This window comes from Hibiscus syriacus, unplaced genomic scaffold, assembly GCF_006381635.1.
Source record: "Hibiscus syriacus cultivar Baekdansim isolate YM2019G1 unplaced genomic scaffold, ASM638163v2 tig00116959_pilon, whole genome shotgun sequence".
NCBI lineage: Eukaryota > Viridiplantae > Streptophyta > Magnoliopsida > Malvales > Malvaceae > Hibiscus > Hibiscus syriacus.
The window spans coordinates 1,660,058-1,669,191 of NW_024063485.1; the positions used below are offsets into that span (position 1 = coordinate 1,660,058).

At 36.0% G+C, this 9,134-nt stretch overlaps 1 pseudogene; it reads left to right on the forward strand.

The window, feature by feature from the left end:
* Positions 1-2,284: 2,284 nt before the first annotated feature.
* LOC120189724 lies at positions 2,285-3,268 on the forward strand (annotated as a pseudogene).
* Positions 3,269-9,134: the final 5,866 nt, after the last annotated feature.

Sequence of the window (9,134 nt, forward strand, 5' to 3'; positions counted from 1 at the left end):
ATATCTACATCTACATTCTTCAAAGATGATAGATTCTCTCTTCAAAGATGATAGATTCTCTCTTCAAAGATGATAGATTCTCTTTTTAAAGATAAAAGCTTTATTGGATTTCTACACAAGTCCAGACGAAAAAAGCCGATGTTATCAAAGACAAAAATGGGGCAACAAGATTGTAATTCTGATTACAGCAAGAGTTCCATAAATGAAACATTTCTTCTGAGACTTTCATGAAACAAAGAAGACACAAAGATACAAGTTGATCAAATGGTTTTTTCAGAAATATAGCATAAGTTGCTACACTAATATCCAAAGGTAACCCTGGAAATAAATGATCAAGTGAAGGAAGACCAAGTTCGCCACTTTGAAGTCACATGAAGATTGCAACAACATTTATGCATGCATAAAAACATCATTTGCATAAAAGAAAATGCATTACATTGATACATTTGATTGCATTCAAATATAAGGTTTTTTTTTTCTTCAGATTTTCGTATAAAAAAGAATATTCATGATGAAAAACACCTTAAAAGAAGAAGGTAGAATTCAAAACCTCGAATGCAGGAATCACGCAAACATCTGAAGAATATATGGATGTAATCCACAAATGAAGCATTATTTTAAAATGGGGCATGTTACCCAATCAACAAGTTATTTCAAAAAATGAGAAAATGATTTCCAAAGTTTCTCATTTAATCTTTTTCTGAAAATGAAATTGTTGAATAGAAAGAAAACGATTTCCAAAGTTTCTTACTTAGTAAACTATTTCCCACACCCCTTCAGTGCATGATGTTTTCAAAGCCTTCGGGTCATCTGTAAGCCCTTCAGTGCATGATGTTTTCAAAGTCTTCGCGTCATCTGTAAGCCCTTTAGTGTATGATGTTTTCAAAACCTTCGGGTCATCTGTAAGACCTACAATGCATGATATTTTCAAAACCTTCGCGTCATCCGTAAGACATACAGTGCATGATGTTTTCAAAAAAGCCTTCGGGAGCTTTTTGATGTTTTCAAAGCCTTCGGGTCATCTGTAAGCCCTTCAGTGCATGATGTTTTCAAATCCTTCGGGTCATCTATAACCCCTTCAGTGCATGATGTTTTCAAAACCTTCGGGTCATCCATAAGACCTACAGTGCAGGATGTTTTCAAAAAAGCCTTCGGGTCATCTGTAAGCCCTTCAGTGCATGATGTTTTCAAAACATTCGGGTCATCTGTAAGCCCTATAGTGCATGATGTTTTCAAAGCCTTCGGGTCATCTGTAAGCCCTTCAGTGCATGATGTTTTCAAAGCCTTCGGGTCATCTGTAAGACCTACAGTGCAGGATGTTTTCAAAAAGCCTTCAGGAGTTTTTTGATATTTTCAAAACCTTCGGGTCATCTGTAAGCCCTACAGTGCATGATGTTTTTAAAACCTTTGGGTCATCCATAAGTCCTACAGTGTAGGATGCTTTCAAAAAGCCTTTGGGAGCTTTTTTATATTTAAAGCCTTCGGGTCATCTGTAAGACCTACAATGCAGGATGGTTTCAAATGAGATTTTAAGAAACTGATTTTCATAGGTTTCTTGATCTTAAATCCTCCGGGTCATCTATAAGACCTACAGTGCAAGATGATAAGACCTCAGGGCCATTCATAAGACCTCTGGGTAGAATGTTTTCAACATTTCCATCATACTCAAAAGAAGCCAAATGAAAAAATTATTATCTTTTTTGTCTTTGCTCCATTCTTGTTAACACAAGAATGAGTAAAGAGGGGTAGTTGTAGACATTAATTTTTTCATCTTATTATTATATATTATTATTATATATTATTATTATTATTATTATTATTATTTAAATAAATATTACAGGCCCAAATATCAAACCCGGAGCCCAATAGCCCAAAGCCCAGATGGCCCAACAAGACTCAAAACTCATTTAGGGTTACTGCTAAGGTTTCTAAACCCTAGCTCCACGCCTCCACCTTATCAAAGATGAATAGCCGCCGCCTCTGAGGCCATGTGCTCAACTCCGACAATGACACGACATCGCCGCCTCACCGAAGTCTCCATAAGGCCAGATGGCTGCCCACGTCGCAGCTATAGAGATAGTCACCACCAAAGTTCGGTGACTCACCGAGATGTCCCTTTATACCCGATCCAAAGGTAGCTTCATGGTGGCCTATAAATAAGGCCAGCGAACCTGCAAAATGAAGACGGCAAGAGACAACGACAGCAACAAAGAGAGGGCAAGAACAACACAAAATCGAGAGCAAAAAACAACCACAATCAAGTTCAAAATTGTTGCTTACAACAATGAAAGGTGTTTAATTCCTTGTAGCATTAGTCCTATTGTCTTTGGCTTCCAAACTTGCCTCAGTATCAGATCCCAGCCCTCTTCAGGATTTCTGCGTAGCAGTCAATGATAATAAAGATGGCGGTGTGTTCTTTAATGCTTTGATTTCTTTGAACCTTCATCTTTACAGTATATTCGTCTCGACTGATCGAGTTGAAGTGTCAAAACTAGTGAAGTATTAACACAATATTCTTTTTGAATTTATGCAGTTTTTGTAAATGGCAAGTTGTGCAAGGACCCGAAGCTTGCTGTCGCAGAAGACTTCTTTCTTTCAGGGCTTAATATTCCAGGAAATACATCAAACCCAGTAGGATCCATGGTCACTCCAGCCAATGTTGAAAAATTACCAGGGATGAACACTCTTGGCATTTCTCTTGTTCGAATCGACTATGCACCTTACGGAGGCCTAAACCCTCCTCACACCCACCCTCGTGCCACCGAAATTCTAGTCGTCGTGGAGGGCACTCTTTACGTCGGCTTTGTTACATCCAACCCGGAGAACCGTCTCTTCACAAAAGTCTTGTACCCCAGAGATGTCTTTGTATTCCCGGTCGGCCTCATCCACTTCCACTTCAACATAGGGCACACCAATGCAGTTGCCTTTTCTGGTCTCAGTAGCCAAAACCCAAGTGTTATCACCATTGCAAATGCAGTGTTCGGCTCAGACACGGCAATCAATCCCGATGTTCTTGCCAAGGCCTTCCAGCTCGATAAGAATATCGTTAAGCAACTTCAGTTCCGGTTCTGGTGGGATAACAACTAGACGAATAAATTTCTGAACCCCATGAAACCTACATAGTAGGCTAGCTAATTATTTTCTGGATAATGTTGGACTTGTTTCTCTCGTTGAATTCAGTATTCCTAGTTGAAATATTCAGAAATAAACAAGTTTCTTATGTACTTTGCTTTTGGTCGTATAATAATATGGTCTCTTTCAATGGCAATTTATTTAGTTCAGCTTTTTTTATAAAATTATCTATTTGATCTTTTAATGTTTACTGTCAAAATTCTTCACTACATATATCAATCTTAAAAGGTAGACTTCCTTTATTAGAAGAAAGCGTAAATTACGCGTTTAATATCTAAACTATCAGGTTTTGGAAATAAAATGCCGATTCAACTCAAAAGATACGTCCAAATCGTGACCTAATAACTAATGTTTCCCGAAAAATAGATTACAAACAAACAATAAACTCATTTAAAAAATATAATATCTCAAAATTTGTAAATAAAATGTTTTTCCTAAATATTCTAAGAATTAAATAAATTAAATTTAAGTTGGAAATTTAGATTAAGTATTTTTTAAATATTACTTGAATATTTTTAATTTAGTAGGTTTTGAAACTTTCCTTAAAGTTTCGATACTTTGGGTCCAACGGTCATATTTTTCAATTGCTCTTTCATAGAGTTTTGAAAATTTCCCCAGAGTTTTGAAAGTTTCCCCAGAGTTTTGAAAGTTTGTGTGCATGTAGCCTTAAATGCGTGAATTTAATGCTTCAAACGAATCCAAACTCCCTCTAACAACCATAAACAACTAAAAATCAATGACAACATATAAAAGGTGTATTCAAATAGCCAAGAAAAGGCAAGAAAGCTATTCCAACAATAAAAGAACATTTAGAGCCAAATTTGTATTCAACTTTGTCTTTTTTACATAGAATACTATTTCGTTCTTTGTATTACTCATTCTAGTGTTCTTGGGTGTGTGAGAGCTTCAATTTGCACACATTCTATCTTGTTAGGATATTCAAAAGTTTTCTTCTTTGTAATTTATTCTTAGGAAGGGTTGTACACTTGAGACTTTAGGGTATAAGTCTAAGTGTGTTGTAAGGTTAAACCTTGTCCTAAAAGGTTAGAACAAATTAGTGGGTTTGTTGATATCCTTAGTGTGGAATCTAAGGTAGTAGATGTAGACTTGATTGAAGAAGTTGAAAAAGTATAAAATTGCTTGTGTCAATGTTTCATTTTCTTGAAAATTTAAGACTCAAACTCATGCTCGAAAATACCCTATTTGGGCTCACATTTAACACTCAAACTCACCCAAACTATTTTATTGAGGTCCCCAATCATTATTAATGTTTTATGAGATATAACAAGGTCATAAAGAAGGCTTTATGCTTGTTAACAACACCAAAACATGGAATCTACCATGAATGCTCAACATGCTCCATAACTTGACTCTTAAGCTAGAATGCATTTATAATGATCCACAAATGATATGATGAAGTTATAAATGTGTTACCATCACTTCTTAGTTGGTGAAACCTCTCCCAAATCAACCAAGGGTCAATTTCTCTTTTCCTTTTCCCTAGAGCTTTCTCCCACCTCTTTCACTAATCAAAGGTAAGAAAATGAATTATTGACTTAACTAGGTGCTTGGATTTAAGTTAGAAACACTTCCTATAACTTGTATCCACTAAAAACAAGCTACAATCACTTGAGTATCTTAAATATCCTTAAAACCCATTTTGGAAATTATGACTAAAAGTTGAAATATGGAGCTTAAATTGGAGCTCTTGGAATGGAGATTTCATTTCTTACCTTAGAATTCTTGAACTAGGCTTGAAAAACTAAAAGATATACCTTGGTGAGGAAGAATACGAAATAAAACATGAAAATAAAAGAAGAGTATTTGGTGTGTTTTGGTACAAGTGAAAGGAAATCAGCTTTTGATTTGAGCCATGGGTTAATTATACTTTTAGTATTCTCATTTATATTTCTTAAAAAACTCATCCTAATTCTCTATCACTTGGGCCGAACTTAAGCCCACTTCTATCTTAACTAGGTCCAAACTATTCTAATATGTCTTTTTTTCTCGATTTATAGGTCTCGGGTTATCCCAAATTACTAACCCAAAATTCAAGGCATTATAGCCTTAAAGTGGCTCTAAATAGTTTATAAACCTTATAAATATGGTCTTGTCTCTCCTAAACTTTTAGATGAGTTAATAACAAATTTCCTTGATTGTTATTAATGAGAGAAGTAATAGAAAGCTTTAAGGTTAAGGATAAGGAGAAGTTGGTTCTTGGGTGATCTTTGGGGATGTTTTCCAACAACTACTATCAAGGTAACACACTTCTAACACTCATATAACGATTGTAGATCAGTATGTGTGGTGTATTTTCTTGTATGTATTCATAAAGCATGTAACCCCTACAGACCGATAAGGGTAGCCCGATCCGATCCGGGAAGTCACATTAGGGCCACCGGACCGACCCACTGTAAAAATAGCGGAAAATTTAAAACTTTTTATCAGAACATGTAAACTTATAAAATCAGTTTTCACTATTTAAAAATAAAACAGATTTCCAAACACGTATATAAATCAAAATACAATTACATGCCCCCTAATCACATGTACCATACTCTGCAACAATGCTGGAAGAACTCCCTTACTGAAGTCGATAGATGCACTGGTACAATTCTTTTAACCTGAAAAGGTGAGTAATAGAGTGAGCTTTGGAAAGCTCAGTAATACAGAACTACCAGATGATGCTGATGAACATGCAGATACAGATAAATATTTATTTCCTTATTGTTTCCGAACATTTACATATTTTTATGCTGAGCAAAGATCCTACTGATATTTCAGGTGGTAACGAACAATGAGTTTTTAGTTCAGAGAAATATTTTGGATGACTGAATTCAGGAGATCAGAATAGGTTTTCTAGTGTGTTCCCAAAAATCATGTAACTTTTCAGATCTTTTTAAAACATATATATATATATATATATATATACCCCCATCCGTTCACATCATAAATGTGTAGGTTCCCCAGAACCATACACCCAACCGCACATGCCATTTAGACCCTGAGCACAAAGCCGAGGAGTCTGCATATAATCTTCCTCCAACAATAAACCCCCCAGATAAAACATTTCTCCGTCGGTAAACGGAGATATCAGAAATCAAAACAGAATTCATATCAAATATCAGAACAGAATCAAGATCAGAAATCAGAACAGAATTCAGGTAATGTATCATAAAAGAATTCAAGTCAGAAATCAGATAAAATATTTATATGATTAGGGAACACACCAGAGTTTACATGTATTATTTAGAGGTATTGTATCAGGCAGAGAAACACAATTCTTCAGTATGTCGATAGAATGTTGGAATTTAGAATCACTATTGGAAGAGTTCATTAACTGACAGAATCATCAGTTATTCAGAATGTGAATTATCAGGATCATATCATATTAGGACAGTTTTCAGAAGCTGTACGTAATCAGAAGGGTATTCAGAATCCTTTGCATCCATGTCAATTGATTGGATAATCGAAAAACTTGAAAACAAAGATTCAGAACCTTAATAATCTATGTCGACTGGTCAATTCATTTTCCTTCCAAGGTATTTACTCTTTAATACCACAAATTCTTGTTCATATATCATTTTCGAAATTAACTTTGGATAAATCTTCCAATGTCTTTATTTCATGTTCACGTTTTCACCATATCATGAAATACTGACGTACTTGATTTTGTAATTCATAATCCATAAGAACATTACATCATATATGTTCATTAACATTTCCAGATTCATCCAACTCACTTATTCAATCCTCAGTCTTTGTGGTTACTTAATTTATTTAGCATTCCAGTCCATTCCAGATACTTCGGGATTTTCCAGAGTAATTCAAGCGTTCCTGATTTTCAGACACATGCTGCACTTTCGTTCCATTCAATTTGGTCTTTGTGGTTGATTTGTCGAGCAAACGTCCAATTCTTAGTACTGAATGCGATCCAGAGTTGAACTAAGTTGAATACTTCCAAAATTTATCATCGAGTCAAACTTAAGAAGATGAACACGCATTCCAATAATATCTATTTCATTCAGGTATTGACATAGCTTTAGGGTTGATCTACTCACTTAAATTATATTCGATTACTTTTAAAGGTAGGCCAATACCTATGCTTATTTGGATTCCTTAATTAATCCAAGGCATTTACTTGGTATATGTCATGAGGGTATTTTGGTAATTTTGGTGTTCAGTTTTATTCCATTCATTTCAGAGCTCGAGGATATCCAATCATTCCTGAGCTTGGTGATATTCTTGGGTCATTTCCATTACAGGGGTATTTTGGTCATTTTACAGATCTAAGGTATTTCAATCTTTTCCTGCCATCCGATCTTATTATTTAATTCAATCTTATCATTTACTTCAGTCCTTTCGAACAATTCTAACAGCATAATACCCCCGATAAATTACTCTTCAAGTATTTACTCATTATCCGAATATTTTCGGGTCAAGTGTCTTCTCAGATTTTACAAACGGAATATCTTAACAATTAAATTCGTACTTAATCGAGTTAAGTATAAATCCTCAAAGTACTTTCTCATTCAGGGTCAATTCAGACTATTTTATCTCTCAAGGGCATTTTCGTAATTTCTTAACCTACCGGAGTATTATCATAATTTTCCATCCAAGTACCTTTAACATTTAACCTTTGATGAAATAAACTATAAGTTACAAACCCATGTTGATTTCTTTATCACTAAGAACAGAACTTGTAATTTAATTCTAACAATCCCTCAATTTCTTATAAAAATCATCTGAACCATAATCAATTACAGAACCCTTTTACCGTATTCAGATCGAGTGTAGAAATTAATTAACTACACAAATGAGACCAACATTATCTTAATCATGTATTTACCAATATTCACATGTTTCATAAAGCATAAAGAGGTAGTAAATTATTACCTCGATTTCCGCACAATACTGATCGACCATAAAAATTCCATTCGCATGCCTTTGATCTTCAATTCAACTTCCAATAATTCCTCAGATACATATCAACATAAATTATATCAGAAACGGAGCTTAATTGTGATAAACGGATCGAATCGGGTGATAAATCAGTGAAAAATAGCTTACCGGGTTTGAATTTGGTGAAACGGACTTCGGATTCGGATTCAAGACGTCGAAAGCATAAAATATGACTTTTCGGAAATTTGAAATTTTCGGTCAAAATCAAAGTCAACGGGTTTGACCGGTAATTTTGAGGCCTTCGGGTTTGAATTTCAAAAAATGGACAGCGGAATCGGATTTTAAACGTCGTAAAATGTCAAGATAGGTATACTCGGTCGAAGTCAAAGGTCGTTTAATGCCCGGTCAAAGCCGGTCAAAGTTTTGGTCAACAGTGGTCAACGCCGGTCAACAGTCAACGGGTCAACAGGTCGGGTCAACGGGTCGGGTCGGGTAAACAGGTCGGGTAAACGGGTCGGGTCGGGTCGGGTTATGACCGGTCAAACCGGTTAAAATAGGAGCAAAACCGGTCAAACCGGTCATTTTTTTCTTCCCCACGCGTAGTGGCGGCGCGTGGGGGCGTGTGAACAGTGATAAAATTCCGGAAAATTTCTAAAAATTATTTTGAGCGATTTCGAGATACTTACAAAGCTCGGTTCACAATTTTGAACGGCGGAGAGCTCGATTTCAACAAATCAGAAACTTTGACCGCTTCACCTCCTCATGCGCCGCCGTCGACGGAGACCAAGGATGACACCGAAAAACTCGGAACGATGCAACGAACACGATGGTGCGGGAGGTGTCGTAAACGGATGACCCGATCGTTGTGAATCGATGAAAAACCAACTAAAACCGAGTTATTACCGACGGTATTTCCGACTGAAATTCACGATGAACGGTGATGATTCACGACAAAAGGTTTGAGGGGTTTTGTTCCTTGATTGACAACGAACACGATGGTGGTTTTGGCTCGTTCGTTTGGAGGTCGGACGTCGAGTAGATCCGAGTTGGAAGTTGGGTTGTTGGAGAGGGAAAACTGGAAAATTTTATGTTTCTGCGCA